At 36.2% G+C, this 10,772-nt stretch overlaps 1 long non-coding RNA gene across 1 annotated transcript in view; it reads right to left on the reverse strand.

The window, feature by feature from the left end:
- Nucleotides 1–6,741: 6,741 nt before the first annotated feature.
- Nucleotides 6,742–10,772, reverse strand: part of LOC118761546 — an 8,233-nt gene continuing 4,202 nt past the window's right edge. The window contains exons 2-3 of the long non-coding RNA XR_004997459.1: nt 7,608–7,616; nt 6,742–6,933 (exon numbers count right to left, since the gene is read on the reverse strand). This is a non-coding gene — a long non-coding RNA (uncharacterized LOC118761546). The remainder of the gene's footprint in view (nt 6,934–7,607; nt 7,617–10,772) is intronic.

The raw sequence follows: 10,772 nt of genomic DNA on the forward strand, positions 1-10,772 counted from the left end.
ACACCAAAATGGGATGAAGAAGGAGTTGACCATCAAAGGTGTAAATATGTGAGAGACGACGGTTCAGGGAGAGAAATGTCCGAGAAACGAGCTTCATCTCAGCCAACAACAAAACATAAAAGACATAAAGGAGACCCTAAAAACTGGGAAATAATGGGAAGACGAAATATTTTTGACAAACACATATTTTATACAAGATTCAATGCCTATGAGAACAAAATTGATTTGTTGATAAATTCTCGGAAAGAAATATGTACTTTTTTAAAAAGAGTAGGAATGGATGAAAATACTTTTCTAAAACATTTTACACAGAGAATAGAAATTCTGACGAAAGACATTAAAAAAAACGATTACAATCAAGAATTTATAATTTTTGGAAAACTAGAATTGTTCCTGGAACACTATATACAAAGAAATATTCTACAAGACAAACACAAAACCATTGAAGCACCAAAAATAATCACAAAATTTCGGCCTCTTCAGCCAGTTGTGACTAGAGAAGCAAACATTGAGGAATCTGGAGAAGAATTTGAAGAAATCCCAATAATATCCAATATTGTCATCATAGAGGAGGGAGTGATGACATATTCCCACAATTGCAAGATAATAAGTTTAGTAACAAGAGACAGTGACAGAATTGATGTCCATTGTCCATCTTCTGTGACCAGTTTCACAAGAATCAGTGAAGACATGGTTCTGGCAACCCTCCCCTTCCATGAAATGATTCTTATTATCAGCCCCAAAACCTTCAAGATCAAAAGGATACAGTTGGGGTTACATATGGTGAGTTACTTGGAAGATTCTACACTTATAGGTGTAGAAATGTTTGGTAAGATAGTTTACCAATTTGATTGGGAGGATAATACCATTAACTATCAATTTATTACCAAAGAAACCCCTACAGATATTGCTGTAGGGGTCCAGAATATACTTGTAACTACATTCGCCAGCATCAACAGAGTAATCTGTTACAAACTGGATGGCCAACAGTTATGGGAGGTAGAGACCCATTCTCTGCACCTCCCAAGTAAAATCTCTCTCTACCAAAATTATTTCTATGTCCTCCAGGGACAAATAATTTATAGGATTTCAGCTAAAGGTGGTGTGACAAGGAGGGACATTGGCAGGAAATGCCGCTCTATTTCTGTTGGTAAAGGTACCATTTTGGTAACAGATTATTGCGGCAAACCACATGGTATTCAAATGAATAAAGACTTTTGGCCCAAACTGTCATACAACCACCAGCTACATACCCCCAGTTTAAAAGACTATATTGATATTGAGGATTGCTACAACATTACAAATATTCTACCTATGTCTACATCTTCTATATTAATAATTTACAAAAACAAGAAAGCTAAATTATTCACTGATAACGGGGAAATAATTAGCCAAAATAATTCAGTTTTCCTTGAGCTTCCTTCTTTCTGTTGTAGAATAAACGCAAACAGATTCCTGGTATTTTATTGTGAAATGAAAGGATTTCAGTATATCACCTGTCCTGAACTAAGAAAAGGCCCTTTAATAAAGGTGCAAACTGGTTACATGAAAATATGTCATATTGTATCAAATAAGTGTCTAGCTGTGACCACCACTGAAAACAAAAGCGAGGTCCATATCCTCTTGATCAACGAAGATAAAGTTGACATTGCAGAAAGAATTTCTCTGGGACATCATAATGTCAGCATTGCTGCAACTCCAATTAATTTTGTAGTCGTAGATGGAAACGAAAATAAAATGGTATTTTATTCCACATGTGGTGAAGAACTTTTTCAAAAATACCTTCCATTCTATGGCCACCCTCATCACATCTACTCTGATAATGTTTATTTCTATGTCCTCTTCAGGAGAAACTCTATTCTCAGATGTTACGATCTATATGGAGAAATGAAATGGCAGTGGGAACTGCCTTTCCCTGTTCACCCTCACATTGCTGTTTTCCAAGGAACTCTTTATGTCCCGGACACTCAACTCAACAGGGTTCTTCTTTACAAGTATCAAGACTGGTCGTCTGGCTGTCGTTTACCCATTAAAAATCCTTATATCAGAAATCTAAATCTACGTCTCAAAGAAAAGGAGAATGACCAAAAACTTGTCATTGGTGAAATATGTAATCTGTCCAATGGACAGTTGGTGGTTTCTGACATCAACCATGATTGCTTGTTGTATATTTCTGAGGAAGGAGACATTGTGTCCAGATTATCTCTGCCGTCTACAGCCACAAATATATGTCGATGGGATTCTAATCATATAGGGGTCACATTACCCCTACAGAAACAATTAAGGGTCATCGGAAACCTATCAAAGAGAGTGAGAAGTGTATCATTAAGGCAGCCTTATGTACAGGTGTGTAAGATGGGTGAATGTGAAATTGTTTGTTATTGTGATAAACCATCACATTTAGACATTTTAGCCATCAATTATTATAATCAAGTTGAAGTAATTAAGACAATTAATATCCCTGTGTTTGTAAAATCATTATCAATAGACAAGAAAACAGAAAAGCTATTAATTGTTACTAGGGGAAAAGCTTTTCAGTACAACACTAGAATAGGTGGTGGTGGTCGTGGAGGTCGTCAGATGGTTCCCAGTGTTTTAATGTCCCAAGTGAAACGTCCCCTCAGTCTCCAAGGTGGATCTATTGACCAAACGTCTGTTTATCTGATAGACAGAAGCCGTATGTTTGCCATAAACGATCAGAATTTGTTGGTTAATGATCTCGTTACTAATAATCAACTTAATTATTATATCGACCTGGTGGATGTATTTTCCAGACACATTTCTCTCAGTGAAATGTTGTCTTCCACTTTATATCTACAGGACCTGACAGTTTCTGATAAAGCCAGACATATTCCTCCCCCTAAACATTTGGGAGACAAAGGACCAGCGGGATTAGATCTTTGGTTCTTACTGAAAATAATCTGATTGCAGGATGGGACGAGAGGAATAGAAACATTAAGATATTCACATTGGATGGTCACCTTATGGATTCAATCAAAGTGAATGTTTATGATAGTATTAAAATGTCTCGATGGCAGTCAAACACACTGGTCATTACGAACTGGGATCGTTATGATTATAATAAATGCCAACTGTGGACATTAAAAGTGGAATTTCCATTGTCGATGGTAATTTACCAAACGAGAAATAAATATGAATGTGTGGCTTCTTTATCAAATAATCAACTGGTTTTGAGTGAATGGGAAGATGGAAGACATTTGCATTTTGTTGATATTGATGAAATACATTCGAGTGTGAAGGAAATAAAAAAAATAGACATACCTGAACCATTAATAGGGAGAGGAGAGATGGAAGTTATTCTGATATAATCCTGGATATTAAAGTTACTGATGAAGATGTCATCATTGTCTTCAACGAAAGATTCATCATTTTCTTCAACAGTGGTGGTCAATATTTACATTCAGTCAGACACTACATAGGGGATTATATTGGTGATGTTGACAGGATGACAATTGATGACAGTTTTTTGTACATTTATGGTTATTGGGAGAAATGTTTTGTTTCATCCGAATATCGAAATATTTTGTGTTTGACCCAGAATGGGGAATACAAGAGAATATTTTTAAATGAAAGGATTTATAAAGATGAAGTAGAATTCTCCAGTATAGACTGTAAAGGACCAAGGTTTGTTGGAAGCCCCAGGAGGAGAAGGAATGAATTGTATGTTGAAGGGTTGTTTATGGTGAATCGAGACAGCTTCCCGGTTGCTCGTTTACAAACAGACGAATGTCCTGTTCAAGTAAAAGATTTTGATGTCTCTGAGGAAGGAAAGACAGTTGTGTGTGAAAAAGCCAATAATGGAAATGTTAAAATATTCGATGAAGACGGCCAGTTGCTACGTCACAGAAATGTGTTGCAAGTTAGTTGGTGGTTGTGTTTTACACAAGAATCACACATAATGGCCACGGTTCCTAAAAGGAAAGAAATATTTCAACTGAATGGAGAAGATTTGCAGACATCTCAAGTTTGGTCGAGTCTCATCCCTTATGGTGTAATATGGAGAAAAGTGGCGGGTATTTACTGGTGTGTACATAATGAATTGATTGAATGTCATTGCATAAAGATTGATGGGGACCAAGTGAACATTCTGGAATCTGTGTCGTCATTAAATCTTGATTCTGGTCTTCGTTTCCCTTCCATTACATCTGAAACGAACAAGGAAATATTCAGTAATGAATTAATTAATAAATTGGAATACAGAGGAGGAGATGGAGATGGAGGAGGAAGAAGAAGAGGTAAATCAGGTGAAATAATTGGTAAAGGTAGATTAAAGGTGAGATGTGGTAATTACATAGCGGAGATTAATAATTCAGGAATTGATGAAATATCAGTGAGGAGACTTCCATATAGGACAGCAATGGTCCCTTTTTCCATTCCTGCATTCGAGGAACCTGTTGATTATGATTTGAGGGACATTAGGGACTGAACAGTAAACTAATTAAGTTAGATGAGAATGTGAGTGTGTTGATGTTTCGAGAAAGTGTCACATTAATCAGAACAACAACAACAACAGTGGACATACTTCAACATGAACAACAACAACGAACACCACTGGACATATGTCGGTGGACAGAGGAATGTTTCATTGTCGCCTTTGGGAGAGAAATGAGGGTCTTCGATAGGGATCTCCGTCGTTTAAAAACCATCAGAACTGAGAAATACTACAACAGGATTTATAAATACAACGACAATCAACTCGTGTGTGGTGGTCACGATATTAGAGACATAACTCAAGAAAAGGGAGACAAGAAATACCAAAGAATATGGAGAAGCAACAAGGATTACTATTATTGCAAAGACCCCGACATCTTTGACCCTTATTATGTGGATGTGGTTGATTTTGAAGATGGGAAATGTAAAGATGAAGTGTGTGGTGGGAAGATGAGGAGATGGGGAAGGTTGGAGGGAGATGAAGGGGTGTTGGATGATGTGGGAGTCACATCTTTTGGTGATGTTGTTGTTGTGAGGAGGGAGATGAAGGAGGAGGGGTCTGGAGGGGGGGAAGTTTTGTGTTTTGTGGAATGGTTCAGAGAAAAGTCTTTGGTGAGGAGGATAAGAATAGGAGGAGGAAGGTTTTATGTTCTGGAATGTTATATTTCAAGACCTCGTCTGACCATAATTGGTGAATGTGTTTATATAACAGATACAAGAAACAATATTTACGAAATACCTCGACATATTGAAGAGGAAACATCGGAAGTTATTAAAATCCGGGGATTAAAAGATAATCCAAAATATTCACTCCTCAGAGGGGAGGATAATGAAGTCTCTGAAGTTCTTGGTTTGGATGTTTCAGACAATTCTTTGATGGTTTTTGGAATTATTCCTGGACCTCAATCTTTTGCTTTCTTTTAATTTGACAAATAAATATTTCCAGAAATATTAAACGGACCGGGCTGCGTATTGTGTTCTTGAGCAAGGCACTTTATTTCACGTGCTTCAGTTCACTCAGGTAGAAATGAGTTGCGACGTCACAGGTGCCAAGCTGTATCGACCTTGTTTTCCTTGGATAACACTGGTGGCGTGGAGAGGGGAGGCTGGTATGCATGGGCGACTGCTGGTCTTCCATAAACAACCTCGCCCGGACTTGTGTCTAGGAGGGTAACTTTCTAGGTGCAATCCCATGGTCATTCATGACCGAAGGGGGTCTTTACCCTTTAAGTTGACTTATAAACCATTGGCATCCATAATTATTGTGTGTATGTATATCTGTACCTGTGTATGTGCGTCTGTGTGTGTGTGTGCGTGCGTATATATAAATATGAGCATAGACATGCGCACACACATATACAAACATGAACATAAACTTTATTTCTCTTTCACTTTAATTTTATTTCATTTTATTCAGTAAATAATGTTCCTCTTACAAAGTATAAATCATTATTCATGATTATTATTATTAGTAATATTGAATTTTAAAATAAATGAATATTTTTAATGCATGCATGCACACACACACATATACATAGTAAACAAAATATATTTTCTGTGTATATTTGAATATTCCAGTAAATCGCTATGTAGTTCACAAATTGTCCTTTTATGCACCCTGAAAATTTTCACCAAAGGCATTTAAAATGCAAAATTTATTTATATGTATCTATATATATAAAAGAGAGAGTTAATTCATTTGTTTGTCAACCAAAATGAAACTAAATGGTTCAAGGGAAGCTATTATGTTTTATCTATCTATATATATATTAGCTGATGTACCCAGTAATTCCTGGGAAAGCAGGGCTTATCTCCTTGTTCTGTTCTTAATCCAATAAGTAGCATATGCAAAATGGTATTAAGGAAGGGTAGGAAAATATTAGATTTATAAGCCCAAAAATTCACTCCATAACTGCCCACGGGCTTATGGCACAGTGGTTAAGTGCGCGCAGATTCCGAGTTCAATTCCAGGCGAAATGAGGGTATATCAGCCAAAACATTGTGTTAACAAGACAAGCAAGATGAGGACAAATATCCGTCAAATGTAAATAATGTACCGCTGTATACTGTTTAAAAGTTGATAGGTTGAAATAAATTTTACAACCTACAATTTGTATTTTTATTAAACAATTTATTTTAGAAAAACAAAGAAAACAACTATGTGAAGATATTAACAAAGATGAAATGTAATGAATATAAATAAATTATTTTACAGGTTTGTAATAGAATTTTAAGCTTTCAACTTACATTCTACATTGATCCAATGTCTTTTATGTAATTCTCTTTTACTGCACTTGTTAGAAGCATAACAAGTGTAAACCTCATTATTGTGTGTTCGATTGAGTTGAGGAAATGTGAAATTTTGTGAGGTTTTGTTACTTGGATCCCACCTGTAGCTGTACTTTTCTGGATATTCATTTATTGCCTTACAATGCAAAATGCCTTTGTCACCTTCAAGAAAGGGTTCATCAGCCTTGATTTCTATTGTTTTAGGTGGATCTGTATAAAAGGAAATCAGATTATTTACGTAAATACTTGCATAAAGATATTTTATTTTTTGCTGTTACATTGGCAATTAATATTCCAAGTTGCATTAAATATAAAGTGATGCGTAAAAAATGAGAAAATTTTAAATGAATTCTATTAGTATTGCAATCTTTTACACTGAAAGAAATGTCCAATACAAATTTTCAAATCCTAACCAATATATTAGAAAATACACATCTATATAAAAAATACTTGTATCCAAGAATTTCATCAGACTACCATTTAACTTTTGAAGATGCTGGCAAAATTTAATTAGCAAGACACACAGTTTCAGGAAAAGGATGCAGAATAAAAGGCAACATTGAATATAAGCCTACATAAGTTCCAGACCTACTATCATTAAATAAAATAAAATAAAAATATGTATGATGAAATATTACATTTTTGTAAATTGGGACTGCTGATAATGATAGAATTGTAATAAAATAAGGGAAGTTTAATGTCAAACTGAAATACCACAATATAGGTGTTTTAAAAAAAGGAATTTATGAAAATTTGTTGGTGCAGGCTTTTCATAATGTTTTACCTACATTTTGCAAAACTTCATAAATTGCATTACATTATAAATTTCTTTTTTACCTTCCTCAAAACAGATATTTTTTCCATACCTACCAGATCTCAAGAGCACAGAGAATTTTTTAATTGTGCTGTTATCTAATATCCATTTTAATTCCCAGAGTAAAACCAAGTGGTAAGATTAGCTGTAATGGATCTATAATACAGTACATTTTGACTATTAACAAATATAAGTGAGCTTATTTTTTTCTGACATATGGATTCTTAATATGTATATATCTTCCTCAAAACAGACATGCACTATCATCATAGAGAGGATGATAATCATCATTGCTGCCACTTCCACTGCCACTATCATCTTGTGTCTGCTTTCCATGCTAGCATGGACAATACATTTTAACAAGGCCCTGCAGGCCAGACAACCACATCTTGCTTAAAAGTCAGTTTTAGCATGCTTTCTGTATACCTTTCCTAATGCCAACCACTTTACAGAGTTGACTTGGCGCTATTTTCATAACATCAACTCTAATGAAGTTCCTTTGTAACTTGCAAGACTGAAGAGCTATTCAACTAATGGGGAAGATAAGAGATAGGGTGGATGCTTTAAGCAAGGAGTTGAGATGTTAAAGTATCACTGTGGAGGGTGGCAGAAAGATGTGTGGCAACTATTTATTTTGCATCAATGGGTGGGAAGGACTGGAATGGGACTCAAGAGGTAAAAATGGTGATGACAAGGTAACAGAACATACATGCATGGTAACATGTCCAAGAGATAAATGGAAGAGAGAAGGATAGAGGAGAATAATGAAGGTTTGCAGATAAGGCTGTAAGAGTGTGAAAGGAGAGTGAGGTGGATATAAAGATGAGGTGAATGAGGTGAGTAGTATATAGAAGGTAAATGTAGAGAAGGGTGAAGAAGGGCGGAGGGAACCAGTATGAGTGGGGTGCAGTTGAGAATGAGGAATGAAGACTGACTGAGAATAGTATGGAGGAGAAGAGTGGTGATCAGCAGTACAGAGATGGCAATGGTATGGTGCATAGAAGCAGGTTCTATATCAGTTTCTTACAAGAGCAGAAAAATGTAGTATATTGGGAAATGATAGAGGGATGTGTGATAGAGTGATGAGGGATAGAACTCAGGTTGCAAGTGGAGGAGACTGAGGGGATAGGATACTGGATGTAGAATTAGAGATTGCGAGTGAGATGTGAGGACAGGATGACAGAAGTGGAGCTGAGGTTGTGAGTGAAGTGAATGTGAAAATTGGAAACCAACAAGGAAAGGAATGTAGTCATGGATGACAAAAATGAGGAATGAGTATCAATAGGAAGTGGCAGCGATCCAGAAGTTACAAATGAAGATGAGAGTTTAAGATGGATATTAACAAGGGTGAGGTAGGGATTGTCAATTGTTAGAATGAGGAGAATGGAAGTGGCTTGGAGGGGGAACTCAGTTCTCTGGATAGATGGTGGAGACTCAGGTGCATAGTGTACATATATATATATATTACGCTTTGAGAGCCTTAGCCATGATGTGCAATCATAGGAAGGTAAATCATGTTGAGTGCTGCATATCACTAATCAACTTGGTTTGTCATCTCTTCCATGAGTGCCAGCATCCTCATCCCATGTCTTTCTCTCACACAGGTTTCATCTACTGTGAGTGATCATTACTTTCTATACAACAACTGTCTTCATCCATACATATCACATACCCAAACTAATGTATACTACATTTAATTCTTGGCCAGTTGTTCCCTCAACACATTTGTATTCCATCAGTTTTGCACACTAACATTGCATATCCAGTGGAGCATGAATGCTTTATATCTATTTCTAGTCTTTTCAGGTCCTCCACATTCAAGGCTCATGTCTCACGATCATGGAGCATTTCAAGTTGAAAAAAGCATCATAAGGTCAGCTTTTCACACTGAGAGAAAAACTTTATGCTTATGACAGAAGTAATAAATCCATGGACTTTCTCTACTCAGATTTTACATTGGCTACTACACTTTGAGAACAACTTCCACCAATACTGTTTTGATCACCTAGATAACAAAAGCTCTCTATTACATCTAGAAATCTTCCTGGGCTTTTGAAGGCATCATTTCTCATGTTCACTTAAAGTTTATTGCTCCAGCACACCTGCTACATACAATGTCCACTTTGTCAACCTACCATAATTCCTTGTATCTCTTGCACATACACAGTTTGCACTGGGTACACTATATCAACTTTCCACCCATTCCTTTTTTTACATATGAAACAAGGTAATTATCCAGATGGACGAAGGGTCTTGTATGTTTTCTGATTTACTAAGATTTGAATGTTTACCAAGGTAATGAGGCCCTTTGATTCCATGCTTTGCTTTCACACCTGTAATGTTTTCCCAGTCTTACTCCAGCTTCAGCCATAAAAAAGAGACATGAGCAAATAAGAATTCCTGTAGACACCTAATCTTAAACTCCCCTGGAGGTCTTTGATAAATAGAAAGAGACTAAGCACTGATGGTATCCTACCTAGACACTAAAGTCATCACTGTACTCATCGCTATTTCTCATATTGCTGACAATACACCTGTATATGGATTGTATGGCTCACATAAGCAATTATTATACTCCTAGCTTCATCAATAATTACTAGATCCCCAAATGAGTAACCTCTGTCAAAGGCTTTCTCTAGGTCAACAGGTTCTTCACTTGTTGACTGACTAGGAATATGATATCAGTATTTCTTTTTTCCAGAACAAAACTGAACTGCATCTGTAAATGTGTGTATATATACACACCTTATAATAGGTACGTACGTACGTACGTACGTACGTACATACATACATACATACATACATACATACATACATAAACATACATACATACATACATACATACAATACATACATCATACATCATACATCATACATACATACATACATACATAGGTGTATTACTCAACAAACGCATATCTAAAACAAAATAATAACCTGATCAAATGCAAAGGGTCGTACTAGATATTGTTATTACTTTATATAGTTGTGGCGTGTAATTAAATGTAAATTATAAGCTAGTTGATGTTTAATTGTTAAAGGTATCAGCAGGAAGCTTGCATGCATATGTCTGTCTGTTGGTGCGCCAATGCTCGTGTCCCCTTCGCAAGCGAAAAACGAACCCATTTCAATTCGAAACTCTCACGTCGGTTTTATATGACGCAGGGGAAGTGATTCTAGATGTTATTTTTTATACCCTCCAGCCTTCATCAGGTGT

The sequence above is a fragment of the Octopus sinensis genome, unplaced genomic scaffold (assembly GCF_006345805.1).
Source record: "Octopus sinensis unplaced genomic scaffold, ASM634580v1 Contig14987, whole genome shotgun sequence".
NCBI classification, from domain to species: domain Eukaryota; kingdom Metazoa; phylum Mollusca; class Cephalopoda; order Octopoda; family Octopodidae; genus Octopus; species Octopus sinensis.